Raw genomic sequence first — 17,714 nt, 5'->3', positions numbered from 1 at the left:
AGAGAGAGAGAGAGAGAGTGAGTGAGCATGAGGTGGGGGGGCAGAGGGAGAGAGAGAAGCAGACTCCCCACTGAGCAGGGAGCCCAATGTGGAGCTCAATTCCAGGACTCCAGGATCATGACCTGAGCCAAAGGCAGACACTTAACTCACTGAACCACCCAGGTGTCCCCCATCCTTCTAGTCTTAATTGAGCATTTTTATGATCCTATTTTGTCTCTTCTTTTAGCATATCAATCATATATTTTTTCTTTTTCTTTTCTTTTCTTTCTTTCTTTTTGGTCTTTCAAACTTCTGTTTAATGGCATTGATCTACGATGGATTTTAGATCTTGTGAAAAGTAGCCATGTCCATGGACTGCACATATTCCTCAAAAGCATTTGTAAGGGCCAATTTAGCCAGAGCAATTTCATCTCGGTTAAACAGTGATTTTGTTGTTTATGCAGTAAAACTTAAACTGACCCTGACTGCACCCCCACCCCACCCCTCCCAGGGGAACTTACTTAAAAGCAAGTCTGGGAAACCAGTAAAATGTGGTCGACTGGTCCCTGATAACAGAGCCCAAATACAAGGACGGGTCAGGTCAGGTGAGATAACAGAGTCAGGATGAGTCAGGCTAGGTGGAGACATCCAATCAGTGGGGCACGAATACTCTCTCCCTAGCTACCAAGGAGTGTGGGCCCCGCCTTTTGGGCGCCTTTTGAGTGCCAGTTCTGACCAAGGTGATAGGCTAGTTCAAATAGCTACTATGGGGTGAATTGTAATTCAATTGGCCACCCGTGTGTGACCTAGCATGACTGTGCAGCTTTCTCTGTGTGTTGCAATCTCATTGGCCACCTGTGTGTGGCCAGGCTCAACCACATGGCCTTTTCTCCATAAAAGTTAGTCTGCGAGGCTGGGAGTCACTCACTCTCTCAAGAGGCGACCCCAAACACTCGGCTTGATTCTCGATGCTTGGCGCAAAATAAAGCTTTGCTTGACCTTCGCTTTGTATCAGTCCCGCTCCTTTGATCATGGACCCAACAGCAGTGATCCACTCTTCCAGCCTACCTGTTCCAGTTTTATTGCCTTCCACTATGCACTGTTTTTAAAGTTCTGTAATTCCATCCCCCACTGAAACTAGTTTAGAAGAGCCTCTGATCATGCTGTCTGCTTGAATGTTCCTGACACCCTCCTCTGGTTTGCTGTATGTGTCTCATCCTAAGGTTTCATATCCAGTAGGCTGGAATACCTGGCAACAAGTACAGGGTTTTCTTTTTTTCTTTCTTTTTTTTTTCTTTCCTTTTCCTTTCATTTCTTCACTTTCCTCTTCCTTCTCAGATCCAGAAAGATCAATGTCATTATTATCTTTGCTATCTGTGTCTCCACTTCCTATCATGTCCTCCACATTAGCAGGGCCATAGTTGTCCAAAGCTTTCTTCACTCCTGGAAGGCTGGCCTTTTCCTTTTTGTCAGACTTGATGTGATTCTATGAATGTATGGCAAGATAGAAGTCAGTGAGTGTGGGGCTGGAGACCCCTTCAAATACTGCTGGTCTGTTTATGACAGCACGCACTCCTGTCTGCCAGGTAGTTGAAAATCTGGAGGCTAGTGGGGCTTTTCCAGTCTCCAAAACCCCTGGCATCAGCTGATCTGGAACTGGGGGATAGTAAAGGGAAAGAAGAGTGCAGGTGGTCTGCTGATCGCTAAGAGGGGGGGGAAAAAAAAACAAAACAACCCTCAGTCACCTTTCTTTAAAAAAAAATTTCTTAGTGTTTTCCCCAGAGTTTGCAATAAACATTTATAACTAGCCTTCATTCACTCTCAGATAACACCATATTGCCTCATGGGTAGTAAAGTTACCTTTACAATAGAGTATTACCAATTCCTTCCTCCTGTCTTTTGTTACATTGCTGTCATTTACTTTACTTATCCATGTACTATAATCACCTAATACATTGTTACTATTATTACTTGGAGGAAATGATAATCTATTGGCTCAGTTAACAATAAGAAAAACAAAGTACTCTATTTTACCTTCACTTATTCCTTTTTTGGTGATCTTTCATTTCTTGTATAGATCCAAATTTTTGACCTATGTCATTTTTCCTCTCACTGAAGACCTGTTGCAGAGGTGGCATATTGGTGATGAAGTCTCTGAGGTTTTGTTTGTCTGAGAAAGTCTATTTCTTCTTCACTTTTGAAGGATAATTTCATTAGATATTGAATTCTGGGTCAATGGTTTTTCTCTTTCAACAGTCTTGTCTGTCTGTCTGTCTATCTATTTATATATTTCTGAAAGAGAGAGAATGGGCAAGTGAGGGTAGGGAGGGGCCAATGGAGAGAGGGACTCCTAAGCAGGCTCCATGCTCAGTGCAGAGCCCAAGGTGGGGCTTCACGTCACAACCCTGAGATCATGAACTGAGCCAAAATCAAAAGTAAGACACTCAAGTGACTGAGTCACCCAGGAGCCCCTCTTTCAACAATTTAAATGTTTCCTTCCACTCTCTTTTAGCTTGCATGGTTTCTTCTTCTTCTTGTTGTTTTTAAAGAATTTTTTTCTAATTAATCTCTACACCCAGTGTGGGGCTCAAACTCACAACCCTAAGATCAAGAGCTGTATGCTTCACTGACTGAGCCAGTCAGGTGTCCCAAGCCTTCATGGTCTCTGATGAGAAGTTTAATGTAGTTTTATCCTTGCTCCTCTATAGGTAAAGTGTTTTTGTTGTTGTTTTCCTCTGTTGCTTTCAAGATTTTCTCTTTGTTGTTGGTTTTCTACGGTTTGAATATGATATGCTTAAGAATAGATTTTTTAGTATTTATCTTCCTTGGTGTTCTCTAAGCCTCCTGGGTCTGTCTTTTGGTGTCTGTCATCAATTTTTGAAAATCCCCCGGCCATTACTCCTTCAAATATTTCTTCTGCTCTGTCTCCGCTTTCTTCTCCTTCTCTTTTGGTATTCCAATTACATATTTGTTACACTTTTTAAAATTGTTCCACAGATATTGGATATTTTGTTCTCTTTTCCCATTCTCCACCCCCCCCCACCCCAGCCCCTTGCATTTTTGTTTGGGAAATGTCTACTGACATATTTTCAGTTTCAGTGATTTTTAGCTTGGCCATGTCCTTTCTACTGATGAGCCCATGAAAGACATTCTTTATTTCTATTACAATATTTTTTAAGACTATTTTTTAAGGGGCACCTGGATGGCTTAGTCAGTTGAGTATCTGGCTCTTGGTTTTTGGTTCAGATCATGATATCATTGGTTGTGGGATTAAGCCCTGCTAGGGCTCCATGTTCTGGGTGGCGTCTCCCAGAGATTCTCTCCCTCTGCCCCTCCCACTGCTCATCTGCTCACAAGCTCTCTCTCTCTCTAAAAACAAATAAATATATATTTTAAAAAATACTATTCTTAAAGAGAAATTTAATGTTTACAGCAAAATAAAGAGGAAAATACAGAGATTTCTCATTTATCTCCTTCTTGTACACATTCACCACCTCTCCTACTATCAGCATCCTCCACCAGAGTGGTACATTTGTTACAATGATGAACCTATATTGACACATCATAATGACACAAAGTCCAGACTTATCATTAAGTTTCACTCTTGGTGTTGCACATTCTGTGGGTTTAGACACATGTAAAATGACATGTGTTCACTATTTTTATATCACACAGACTATTTTCACTGTCTTAAAAATCCTCTACATTCTCCTTATTCACCACCTCCCCGCAATTCTTAGCAATCACTGATCTTTTTACTGTCTGCATAGTCTTGCCTATTCCAGAATGTCATGTAGTTGGAATCATATAATATGCAGCCTTTTCAGTGGGATTCTTTCAGTTAGTAAAGTGATTTAAGATTCCTCTGTGTCTGTTTTTGGCTCAATAGTTTATTATTATTATTATTATTATTATTATTATTATTATTTTTGTACTGAATGACGTTCCATTGTCTGAAGGAACCATAGTATATTTATCCAGTCATCCATTGAAGGACATCTTTGTTGCTTCCAAGTTTTGGTAATATGAAGTTTCAACTTTATTTATTTGTTTATTTATTTATAACTTTTTTAAATTCTTTTTTAAAAATTAATTAATTTATTTATTTTAAAAAATAAATATATAATGTATTTTTATCTCCAAGGGTACACGTCTGTGAATCACCAGGTTTACACACTTCACAGCACTCACCATAGCACATACCCTCCCCAATGCCATAACCCCACCCTTCTCTCTCAACCCCCCTCTCCCCAGCAACCCTCAGTTTGTTTTGTGAGATTAAGAGTCACTTATGGTTTGTCTCCCTCCCAATCCCATCTTGTTTCATTTATTCTTCTCCTACCCCCTTAACCCTCCCATGTTGCATCTCCACTTCCTCATATCAGGGAGATCATATGATAGTTGTCTTTTTCTGATTGACTTATTTCGCTAAGCATGATACCCTCTAGTTTCATCCCCATCGTCGCAAATGGCAAGATTTCATTTCTTTTGATGGCTGCATAGTATTCCATTGTGTGTATATACCACATCTTCTTTATTCATTCATCTGTTGATGGACATCTAGGTTCTTTCCATAGTTTGGCTATTGTAGACATTGCTGCTATAAACATTCAGGTGCACGTGCCCCTTCGGATCACTACGTTTGTATCTTTAGGGTAAATACCCAGTAGTGCAATTGCTGGGTCATAGGGTAGTTCTATTTTCAGCATTTTGAGGAACCTCCATGCTGTTTTCCAGAGTGGTTGCACCAGCTTGCATTCCCACCAACAATATAGGAGGGTTCCCCTTTCTCCGCATCCTCACCAGCATCTGTCATTTCCTGACTTGTTAATTTTAGCCATTCTGACTGGTGTGAGGTGATATCTCATTGTAGTTTTGATTTGTATTTCCCTGATGCCGAGTGATGTGGAGCACTTTTTCATGTGTCTGTTGGCCATCTGGATGTCTTCTTTGCAGAAATGTCTGTTCATGTCTTCTGCCCACTTCTTGATTGGATTATTTGTTCTTTGGGTGTTGAATTTGCTAAGTTCTTTATAGATTTTGGACACTAGCCCTTTATCTGATATGTCATTTGCAAATATCTTCTCCCATTCTGTCAGTTGTCCTTTGGTTTTGTTAACTGTTACCTTTGCTGTGCAAAAGCTTTTGATCTTGATGAAATCCCAGTAGTTCATTTTTGCCCTTGCTTCCCTTGCTTTTGGCGATGTTCCTAAGAAGAGGTTGCTGCAGCTGAGGTTGAAGAGGTTGCTGCCTGTGTTCTCCTCAAAGATTTTGATGGATTCCTTTCTCACATTGAGGTCCTTCATCCATTTTGAGTCTATTTTCGTGTGTGGTATAAGGAAATGGTCCAATTTCATTTTTCTGCATGTGGCTGTCCACAATTTTAGTATATGTGCTGCCGAAGCGAGCACTGCATGTGGCTGTCCAATTTCCCCAACACCATTTATTGAAGAGACTGTCTTTTTTCCATTGGACATTCTTCCTGCTTTGTCGAAGATTAGTTGATCATAGAGTTGAGGGTCTATTTCTGGGCTCTCTATTCTGTTCCATTGATCTGTGTCTGTTTTTGTGCGAGTACCATGCGGTCTTGATGATGACAGCTTTGTAATAGAGTTTGAAGTCCGGAATTGTGATGCCACCAACTTGGCTTTCTTTTTCAATATTCCTTTGGCTATTCGGGGTCTTTTCTGGTTTCATATAAATTTTAGGATTATTTGTTCCATTTCTTTGAAAAAAAAATGGATGGTATTTTGATAGGAATTGCATTAAATGTGTAGATTGCTTTAGGTAGCATAGACATTTTCACAATATTTGTTCTTCCAATCCAGGAGCATGGAACATTTTTCCATTTCTTTGTGTCTTCCTCAGTTTCTTTCATGAGTACTTTATAGTTTTCTGGGTATAGATTCTTAGCCTCTTTGGTTAGGTTTATTCCTAGGTATCTTACAGTTTTGGGTGCAATTGTAAATGGGATTGATTCCTTAATTTCTCTTTCTTCTGTCTTGTTGGTGTAGAGAAATGCAACTGATTCTGTGCATTGATTTTATATCCTGACACTTTACTGAATTCCTGTATAAGTTCTAGCAGTTTTGGAGTGGAGTCTTTTGGGTTTTCCCCATATAGTATCATATCATCTGCGAAGAGTGATAGTTTGACTACTTCTTTGCCAATTTGGATGCCTTTAATTTCCTTTTGTTGTCTGATTGCTGAAGCTAGGACTTCTAGTACTATGTTGAATAGCAGTGGGGATAATGATATCCCTGCCATGCTCCTGACCTTAGTGGAAAAGCTTTCAGTTTTTCTCCATTGAGAATGATATTTGCGGTGGGTTTTTCATAGATGGCTTTGATAATATTGAGGTATGTGCCCTCTATCCCTACACTTTGAAGAGTTTTGATCAGGAAGGGATGCTGTACTTTGTCAAATGCTTTTTCAGCATCTATTGAGAGTATCATGTGGTTCTTGTTCTTTCTTTTATTAATGTGTTGTATCACATTGATCGATTTGTGGATGTTGAACCAACCTTGCAGCCCTGGAATAAATCCCACTCTGTCGTGGCGAATAATCCTTTTAATATACTGTTGAATCCTATTGGCTAGTATTTTGGTGAGAATTTTCACAGCTGCGTTCATCAAGGATATTGGTCTGTAGTTCTCTTTTTTGATGGGATCCTTGTCTGGTTTTGGGATCAAGGTGATGCTGCCTCATAAAATGAGTTCAGAAGTTTTCCTTCCATTTCTATTTTTTGGAACAGTTTCATGAGAATAGGAATTAGTTCTTTAAATGTTTGGTAGAATTCCCCTGGGAAGCCGTCTGGCCCTGGGCTTTTGTTTGTTTGGAGATTTTTTTTTAAAGATTTTATTTATTTATTTGACAGACAGAGATCACAAGTAGGCAGAGAGGCAGGCAGAGAGAGAGGAGGAAGCAGGCTCCCTGCAGAGCAGAGAGTCCCATGCGGGGCTCGATCCCAGGACCCTGAGATCATGACCTGAGCTGAAGGCAGAGGCTTTAACCCACTGAGCCACCCAGGCGCCCCTGTTTGGAGATTTTTGATGACTGTTTCAATCTCCTTACTGGTTATGGGTCTGTTCAGGTTTTCTATTTCTTCCTGGTTCAGTTTTGGTAGTTCATATGTCTCTAGAAATGCATCCATTTCTTCCAGATGGTCAAATTTGTTGGCGTAGAGTTGCTCATACTATGTTCTTATAACTGTCTGTATTTCTTTGGTGTTAGTTGTGATCTCTCCTCTTTCATTCATGATTTTATTTATTTGGGTTTTTTCTCTTTTCTTTTTGATAAGTCTGGCCAGGGGTTTATCAATCTTATAAATTCTTTCAAAGAACCAGCTCCTAGTTTTGTTGATTTGTTCTATTGTTTTTTTTGTTTGTTTGTTTCTATTTCATTGATTTCTGCTCTGATCTTTTATGATTTCTCTTCTCCTGCTGGGTTTAGGGTTTCTTTCTTGTTCTTTCTCCAGCTCCTTTTGGTGTAGGGTTAGGTTGTATACTTGAGACCTTTCTTGTTTCTTGAGAAAGGCTTGTATTGTTATATATTTTCCTTTCAGGACTGCCTTTGTTGTGTCCCACAGATTTTGAACCATTGTGTTTTCGTTATCATTTGTTTCCATGAATTTTTTCAATTCTTCTTTAATTTCCTGGTTGACCCATTCATTCTTTAGAAGGATGCTGTTTAGTCTCCATGTATTTGGATTCTTTCCAAATTTCCTTTTGTTATTGAGTTCTAGCTTCAGAGCATTGTGGTCTGAAAATATGCAGGGAATGATCCCAATCTTTTGATACCGGTTGAGACCTGTTTTAGGACCCAGGATGTGATCTAGTCTGGAGAATGTTCCATGTGCACTAGAGAAGAATGTGTATTCTGTTGCTTTGGGATGAAATGTTCTGAATATATCTGTGATGTCCATCTGGTCCAGTGTGTCATTTAAAGCCTTTATTTCCTTGTTGATCTTTTGCTTGGATGATCTGTCCATTTCACTGAGGGGAGTGTTAAAGTCCTCTACTATTATTGTATTATTGTTGATGTGTTTCTTTGATTTTGTTATTAATTGGTTTTTATAGTTGGCTGCTCCCACGTTAGGGGCATAGATATTTAAAATTGTTAGATGCTCTTGCTGGACAGAGCCTTTGAGTATGATATAGTGTCCTTCCTCATCTCTTATTATAATCTTTGGCGTAAAATCTATTTGATCTGACATAAGATTGCCACCCCTGCTTTCTTCTGATGTCCATTAGCATGGTAAATTGTTTTCCACCCCCTCACTTTAAATCTGGAGGTGTCTTTGGGTCTAAAATGAGTTTCTTGTCATATAGATGGGTTTTGTTTTTTTTTATCCATTCTGATACCCTGTGTCTTTTGATTGGGGCATTTAGCCCATTAACATTCCGGGTAACTATTGAGAGATATGAATTTAGTGCCACTGTATTGCCTATAAGGTGACTGTTACTGTATATTGTCCCTGTTCCTTTCTGATCTACACTTTTAGGCTCTCTCTTTGCTTAGAGGACCCCTTTCAATATTTCCTGTAGAGCTGGTTTGGTGTTTGCAAATGCTTTCAGTTTTTGTTTGTCCTGGAAGCTTTTGATCTCTCCTTCTATTTTCAATGATAGCCTAGCTGGATATAGTATTCTTGGCTGCATGTTTTTCTCATTTAGTGCTGGCATGAATATATCATGCCAGCTCTTTCTGTCCTGCCAGGTCTCTGTGGATAAGTTTGCTGCTAATCTAATATTTTTACCATTCTATGTTACAGACTTCTTTTCCTGGGCTGTTTTCAGGATTTTCTCTTTGTCACTAAGACTAGTAAATTTTACTATTAGGTGACAGGGTGTGGACCTATTCTTGTTGATTTTGAGGGGGGTTCTCTGCACCTCCTGGATTTTGATGCTTGTTCCCTTTGCTATATTAGGGAAATTCTTTCCAATAATTCTCCCCAATATATCTTTTGCTCCCCTCTCTCTTTCTTCTTCTTCTGGAATCCCAATTATTCTAATGTTGTTTCATCTTATGGTGTCACTTATCTCTCGAATTCTCCCCTCGTGGTCCAGTAGCTGTTTGTCCCTCTTTTGCTCAGCTTCTTTATTCTGTCATTTGGTCTTCTATATCACTAATTCTTTCTTCTGCCTCATTTATCCTAGCAGTGAGAGCCTCCATTTTTTTATTGCACCTCATTAATAGCTTTTTTTATTTCAACTTGGTTAGATTTTAGTTCTTTTATTTCTCCAGAGAGGGCTTTTATATCTCCCGAGAGGGTTTCTCTAATATCTACCATGCCTTTTTCGAGCCTGGCTAGAACCTTGAGAATCATCATTCTGAACTCTAGATCTGACATATTACCAATGTTTGTATTGATTAGGTCCCTAGCCTTTGGTACTGCCTCTTCTTATTATTTTTGTGGTGAATTTTTCCGTCTTGTCATTTTGTGCAGATAAGAGTATATGAAAGAGCAAGTAAAATACTAAAAGGGTGGCAAAGACCCCAGGAAAATACGCTTTAACCAAATCAGAAGAGACCCCAAATCGTGGGGGGGGGGGGTGGAGAAAGGAGATAAAAAGAAGTTCAGAAAAAAAAAGAAACAATTAAAAAAGAAAACAAATAAAGAAAAAATATAAAAAAGAAAAATATATATATATTAGATAAACTTTCAGAAAGTGGTTGATTTTCTGTTTCTTGAATTTCTGTTCTTCTTCTCTTCAATCTCCCATTGAATTTGTAGGTGTTTGCAATGTTTAGATAAGCTATCTATTTGATCTCCTGCTACCTAATGTAGTCTCAGTCTACTACTTCTCCGCCATCTTGACTCCTCCCTCCACTTTTTTTTTATTCTTTCATAGATTTTCTGTCTCTGCTTTCATTATCTATCTGCTTTTGCATACTGTCTACTTTTTCCTTGAGTCTTTAACATATTTATCATAGTTACTTTACATTCTCAGTCATAATTCTAAAATTTATGCCATATATGAGTCTGGTTCTGATGATTGCTTTGTCCATTCAAATCATACATTTTTTTCTTCCCTTTTATTATGCCTTATAATTTTTTGTTGAAAGCATAACATGATGTATTTGATAACATTAACTGAGATAAATAGGCCTTAGTGTGAAGTTTTATGTTAATATGGCTAGGAGCTGTGTTTAATGTTTGTTATAGCTGTAAGTGTCAAAATCTTTAATTTTCTCTAGTATCCTTGTTTGTTAAGTTATCTTTTATCTTTGGGTTTTCCTAAAAACTCTCTTAAATAGAGTCTGGGTCTTATAGCTGTTTCATTTGTAATCCACTGTTAACCTCCTGGAGCCCTACTGATGTGGTGGTAAGGTGTGGGGGAGGAGGGGACATCTATAACCCTGTGAATAAGCCTTAGTCTTTAGTGAACCTGTATCCCTGAGCTGTGACCTTCACAAATGATTCTTATGCCCTTTTTTCCCTTTGGGCAAGACAGAAAGACTAGAGGGAGTTTGAGTTGGCTAAATTCCCTTCTCCCACAACAAATAAAGTTCTTTGCCATTGACAGATAGGCCTTTGTTAGGGAGGATGCTCTGGAATTTATTTCAGAATGATTGCTGTTCCCTTCCTTCCCCTGCCAAAGACATGAGATTGTTGTTTTGACTCTTCAGCATGACAACTTGGAGGGGTTCCTGGAGGCAAGATCTACAGAAGTGCAAGGTGCCCTATGACTGTAGTTATGAAGAGTTTCTCACTTCACTAGATTCCTTAATGAATCTAAAAAAAGTCATGATTTTCAATTTGCTCAGCTTTTATTTTTGTTGTAAGGTTGAGAGTTATGGCTTTATGTGTTGGAGATGAAACTTCAAGTCTCTAAGCATCCTTTTAATGAGTTGGGAAACTTCTAGTTTTTGTATGTCTAAAAAAGTCTTTTCTCCCCTTTCACTTTGAATGATCATTTATCTGGGTATAAAATTCAAGATTGCCAGATATTTTCAGTCAGCATTTTACAACTACCACTTTACCATCTTTTTGTTGTATATTATTGCTACTAAGAATTTTGCTATCTCTCCACGTATCATTTCTTTGTAAATTATCTGCCTTTTGGTAGTTTTAAAGATTTAATTTTTTCCTTGAAACTTTACACACCTTCTATAATATGTCTCTGTGTATAGAATTATCTTCAGTTGATCTATTTTTTATATAATGAATTATATATTCTTTAATTCTGAAAAATTTTCAGTTCTGATATTTTCAAGTGTTCCATTTCTATCATTTTCTTCATTCTCCTTTTATGAAGGCCATTAGACTAATATTAGCTTGTCAGTTCATTCTCCATGTTTCCACAAATCTACATACTCAAGTCATGTTCATTCTATGTACTTGGAATATTCTTAAGCATTATTCCCTACAAATTCTCTCTTTGTTTCTTTGTACATTCTGGAGTTTGCCCTATTTATACTCTTTTTGTCCATAAGGAAGATGTTCTATTGAGCCAAAATCTTCCTTCAGTCCCAGTGTGTCCTCTGAAAACACCTGTTCAAATCGGCTTTCAAAAATCCCTTGAAATATTTGAAGACCAAGATGCCAGCCTCCCTCTTTTTTAGGTTAAACACCACAGTTAAAGGTCATTGTGAACATAAACGGGTCACAGTGAATACTACCTTTTACAATATGATATTGGGAAATTTGAAAAGTAGATTGATATATAAATTTTAATCAATAATCCTAGAAGTGTTCATTGGGAACCTGAGGAGTAGCTTGGAAAATTTCCCTGTGGTATATAAATTTATCTTACGTGTCTCATTTGGTTTCAGCCATTTATTAAACAATAATTTATTATATGTTCAGTTTGTATTAATTATCCTTCTGAGTGCAGGAGTTATGCCAGGGATCAAGACATGGTCCTCAGTTGTGTTGAGATTGTGAGTGGGGTGGAAAGGGATGTGACTGTCCAGGCAGAGAGTACAGAGTGAGAAGAGTGCCCAGAGAGCACTTGGAAGACCATTTTCAGATTCCCATGCAACATTTAGTAGCACTCCAATCATATTAAGTGGACCCAAGTGTAGCTTCAGGGACCATCCAATGGAAGTTATTATCCCTCATTATGGAGCTACAGAGGGTCAGGCTCAGCTCTTACAGCATTTAAGCCAGTTCTGATCAAGGACAGGCAGACTAAATAACTTCAGCCCACCAGCAAGTGAGTCCAAGATTTGCTCCATTGACTTCTGCCTCAGATGCTTGTTGATTCACTCACTTTGGTAGATTAATGACACCAATGGCTCCTAGTAATGGTCTTTCTGTATCCAAACCCTTTGCACTGTAACTTTGTAATCCCCTCCTACCCTGACTCCAGGCTTGGCCACATGACTTGCTAGGGCTAATGTGATGTTAGCAAACGTGATATGGGTAGAAGCTGGAAAAGTGCCTGTAGATTTCCATATCTTCTCTTGTGTCTCTGTCTTCCCTGTGATAACCAGACTATTCTCTTCTGGAACCTTGTCCAAGACTAGCTCTCTCTTGTTTTGGTTTCTCTTGTATCTTGTCTTGACTCCTGTTGTTGGCATGAGAAGAGACTTGGGTTTTCCTCATGGAGGGATGTGAGGGATACATGAAGGAGAGATGTGTTCCAGATGAGACCATCCTAGATCATCCAGCTCCCAGCTCACCTCCAGTTCACAGTCCCCAGCTGAGGTCAGTTAAGCTTGGCCCAGATTGGTAGAAAGCCGACTCAAATCAACAGAAATCTTAACTGAACCTATAGCTTTATGAGTAATATTAGATGGCTGTTGTTTTAGACTACTAAGTTTTAGGATACCTTGTTATAGAGCAGTGCTAACTGATACAGAAATGGTAGTTATCTGATGCTCAATCATTCCATGAATCTTTGTGGAATACTTTGCTCTTGGGGGCTTATGGAAAGCTCTGCAAAGACTTTTTCTATTTGCTGCCATACTGGTCCTGTTGGAATGACCAAAATTCTACCTCCGTGTCCTTGTCCAGAACTTTGTGTCCCTGCTGGGACTGGAGATGCCCTAATACCCCAGTTGCTTGGCTGGGCCCCTGACCCCCAAGTTCTTTTCAACACCTCTCCCTTCCTTACTGGGTTCATTCTTTGAATGGATGAATTACTTACAATCCCTATACCTCACCTGGAGTGTATTTTTTTTTTTTCACCTAACTGTCCACTACTTTGCCTCCCAATCAGGTTGGACCTATTTGGGTATGGACAGTGGCCTGAAGTATATGCCTGTTTATTGCCCTCCTTTGGACTCTGCATTCACAGCTGGATGAAGAATCATCTTCTGTGAGTTTGTTCCCTGTATGGTTTGCTAGGGCCGCTCTATGAAGTACCATAGACTGTGTGACTTAAACAACAGAAATTCATTTTCTCATAATTCAGGAGGCTGGAAGTCTGAGATCAAAGTGTTGGCAGGGTTGGTTTCTTTTGAGGCTTCTCTTCTCAGCTTTTAGATGGCCACCTTCTCCCTGTGTCCTCACATGGTCTTCTCCCACTGTGTGTCAATGTCCAAAATTCCTCTTCCCAGAAAGACACCAATCTTATTGGATTCAGGCCCATCCTAGTGACTTCATTTTAACTTAGTTACCTCTTTACAGACCCGCTTTCCAAATATGGTCACATTCTGAAGTACCAGGCGTGAGGAATTCAACATAGGAATTTGGTGGGATGGTACATACTTAGCTACTATGCTCAAATCTAGCTTTCCTTATCTCTCTCTGGCCTATGTGTTGGAGATCTGAGTTTGCTGGGCTTCCAGCCACCTGAGCTGTGGCAGTTAAGCTCCCATGTATGTGGAGCCCAACATAGAGTCTCTTGGCCATTGCAGTTTTGAGATGATAATACCCAGTTTTCTCCTCTTTACATTGTTTTTACCTAATTGATTCTCATGCTTGTTAGCAACAGTAGCTTTGACTAGAGTAGCTGAAGGTTCAAATGATACCACCTTGCTGGCTGACATGAAAAAGTATAAGAGAATATGAACTGCTGAGACCAAGCCCATGGAGGGGCTTCCTGGGGGACATTTTATTCTGGATGCAGTAGCTGCTCTTCCTCCTTCAGCCTGTCAGAAGGCCAGAGCCAAGGCGGTGTGTGCCTGGAGGTGATGCTGCAGGAAGAGCTGTGTCCAGCTCCTGAGGATCCACAGCATCTCTGATAGGAGGCAGACAACACCCAGGAGGCAGCAGAGTGTTACAGAAAGGGCTTTGGAATGAGGCAAGACTGTGTTTGATCTTGACTGCGCCATTTACTATTGATGACCTGGGGCAAGCCATTGAACCTTTCTGGGCCTCAGTTTCCTTATCTGTAAAACAGGGAAAGTACCCCCTACCTCACAGGGCCAAGCACTGTGCCTGACCCTATCAGGGGTCCATATATGTGCTGACCAAAAAGGGATGACCCCAAGCTGGGAAACCAGAAGGGGCCCATCTGAAACTTTTTGGGGATAGTGACATATCACAGAATGGTTGAGTAATATCAGTCTGAGAGCCTGCCCAGGATTTCTCTTTCCTTAAGCTCCCCTCTATGTGCATGTACTTACATGCGTGTACACACACACACAGAGACACACACACAGGATGCATACTAAACAAGTAAGCAATCCCCAGTCCATGGACACACACCTGTGAATACACAGAGTACACACACCCACACACATAGGAGCTTGTACAGCCCCAGTGGGTCCCTCTATTATAGGTAGACACACATACACAAGTGTGTGCACAAAAACACACTCCCAGACCCCTTCATGGTAGCTGGTTTCCCTCTGTAAAATGGGACCCTGAGTTCCTCACCATACAGTCTCTGATATATATCTTAATATTGGAGACCAGACCATAACATATATCTAAATATTGAGGACCCTATATTGAGTTGTCCCCCTCAATATATCTAAAATGAAATGTGAAGAGGGGGAAAAACCCCGCAGAGAATTGGAAGCCATACACACAGATTACAATCACCCAATGTTGCTGGTGGAGAAAAATGGATGTTGAGCATTGAATGTTAAAAATTGTGTTGAATTAGATAAGAAAATCCCGTGTAGACTTTGTTAATGATTCATAATCAGCTAATAAGCTCATCTTGAGGAGAATAATGATCCGCGGACCTGTTGGCTCGTTTATCACTGTGTTTTACAACATTGGCAAAGAAACTAATTAAATCCCCGCATCATTACAGAGAATCCCTTTTAATAGAGATACAATGATGCACTAGAGGCTACAGATTACACTGCAAATTGTACCAAGAGATTTTGGACAGCGGGTTTTAATTAACATGTGAGCCAGAAGCAGCTCGCTTAAATAATAACCAGTGCTGGAACCATCTGCACGGAGGAGTCAGGCTGTAGGAGGAGAAGAGGATGGAGGCCCAGGAGGCGAGGAGAGCAGGGTCTGGACCTGGAAGAGGTTTCAGAGTCGGGGCTATGGGGAGAGGGGAGAAACCGAGACGGGGCTTGAGTCCAGGAGGGGAGGGGAAGCAAAAACTGGTGGGTGTCAAGGTAAAGAATCAGAGTAGGTAAAGGAATGTAGCTGCTTCTGGGGAAGCCGGAGATGGGGATCTACACTGTGGCATGAGAGTCAGCAGGGTCACAGGAACTCTAGACAGAGTCTCCTGCTCCCCTCCCTGCCATTTTCCATTTGGACAAACAAAACCTAGAGAGATCACCATGGGCATCATGGACCACTGTCTGGATTCCAGCCCTTGGCAGTCGAATTAGCAAGTTGCTGAGAGCTGCCGTAAAGCAGGCAGGGTGGGCGCGTCGAGAGGGACCCGGCTCTCTAGCTTCTGCTGCAGAGCAGGGGATGCCTTAAGGGGCACAGCCCACGAGGCTTTGATAGCTGGAGTCCAAGGTTTTCCTCCTAGTCTCTTCTGTAGCTGGCTTTCAAGGAAATGCTTCAGCCAGTGGGCAAGCAGACAGACAGAAGGACAAGTGGGCCAGAAGGCAGGTGAGTGAAGAAGAAAGCCATGAACTGTGCTTAGCCATGAGTCGCATGTACATTCTTGGAAATGAGTTCCTGGCAAACCCAGGGAGAACTTTATTACCTTAAGGCAAATGCTGGTACCCCAGGGAGACCTAAACGGTTCTCCTGCAAGGGCTTGTCCTTCTGAGTTGGACTTCCTGAGGGCAGAGGCCCGTGTGGGGACTGCCTGGGTCACATAGCAACTGCTTTGCCTTAGTTTGAGCAACTTGTCATCCATTTTCCCTGGCAGTCCCCAAGTCTGGGTACTTTACTGTTCCCTCCTCCCTCAGAATCCAGGCTTTCCTTCCCAGGCTAAGGCTCAACACTGAGGTGGCCTGTGCCACAGGCGGCGTCTCGGACTTCAAAGAGGCTTTTCTGACAGCTGGGAGAAGATCAAGTGTCTGTGCAGGCGAGACGCGGGAAAGAATTCTCCCCAAGTTCATGTCCTTCTCTCTGAGAAAATAAGCTGAAGGCTTCCTCCTCTGAGGCTTGTATATTAGTATTTTTTTTAAAGATCGGCAGCAAAATGATTCATAAAACCTTGGAAACAGATTTCTTGTAAAGCCTCAAAGAACAATGGCTCATTGTGTACCGAGACTCCCACCTGATAATCTGCCAAAGGCGTGATGCGGGCTCCTTCGAGATGGAGCTGCACCCAGCAGTCATTTCCCAGCCTGCTCTTCTCCTGGGGTTCCATGGCAACACCGCAGAGATCCCAGTACCTTCCAGCATTCCCCAGGCAGCATTCACCTTTGTGCCCAGGCCCCCGGACTGCCTCACGGCTGGAGTACTGTTCATCTACCAGAAGTCCTGCCAACACTGTGCACTTGGGCTTCCAAATCAGCAGCCCCCCCACCACGTGCCCACGTATGCACACGTGGGCATGTGTGTGCTCACACACGCATATGCACGCACATGCACACTCCTGCCCTCTTCCCACCCTGGAAGCTGGCGGTCGGAGCCACTGGCACTCCTCCTCTCCCCTCAGCCCCATCCAGGTCCGCCGTCCCAGGTCCCTCACACTTCCTTTCTTTGTCTCCTCCCCATCCACCGGTTACAGAGTAAACAGAAGTCAGATACCCTCTAGTTCGACCTCCTCCCTTTATAGACAAGGAGAGGGAGGTGCCTCTCAGAGAGGGAGGGGACAGTGATCATGAATGTCATCTTGGGGAACAGAGCAAGCACTCAAGTGTGGCGGGCATCATTCCACTGTGCAGAAGAGGGGCCACTGTCACCCTTTCAGCTGCCTCTTTGGGACTTCTCAAGGAAGGCTGCATAATTCCTTCCTCCCTGGTCTCTGCCTTCCATCCCACCCCCTCCTCAGATCCTTGGGCTCCCACGGGGAGCCTGCCGCCCCCCAACTCTGAAGCTACGAGAGCTTCCAGCTGCACGTATGGATGGTGCCAGTCCCAGGGACTTTGGATCTGGAAGGGACTTTCAAGGGTAGCTGATCCCGCCCACTCATTCTGATGGATGAGTAAAGTGAGGCTCTATGAGGTTGATTGGGGGTGAACAGAGGGACCTGTTGGGCCGGTGCTTGGGAAGACCAAGAAATGCTGCGGCCCACATCCAGGCTTTATCGTGCTTTTATTACAAAAGCTGCTACTGGCTTTGATCCACTGAGGCAAGCGAGATGGCTGCTAACTAAGCCTTGCCAACTTTCTTCCTTGTGTTGCCTGCCTATGGGCAACCTCTCCTTCCTCCCCCACAGGGCCCCGGGGCCACCAAGCAATTCCAGGCAGGCAGCTGGGGCCCCACCTTGCAGTACAGGCTGGTGGCCTCATGGACTCTGGAATCA

The 17,714-nt window shown here is 41.8% G+C and overlaps 1 pseudogene; it reads right to left on the bottom strand.

Annotated features, from left to right (window-relative positions):
- Positions 1 to 321: 321 nt before the first annotated feature.
- LOC116568224 lies at positions 322 to 3,491 on the bottom strand (annotated as a pseudogene).
- Between the last annotated feature and the right edge of the window lie 14,223 nt (positions 3,492 to 17,714).

This window comes from Mustela erminea, chromosome 10 (assembly GCF_009829155.1).
Source record: "Mustela erminea isolate mMusErm1 chromosome 10, mMusErm1.Pri, whole genome shotgun sequence".
Lineage (NCBI taxonomy): Eukaryota > Metazoa > Chordata > Mammalia > Carnivora > Mustelidae > Mustela > Mustela erminea.
The sequence above is the reverse complement of the archived record's forward strand: the minus strand, read 5'-3'. Positions and strand labels throughout refer to the sequence as shown.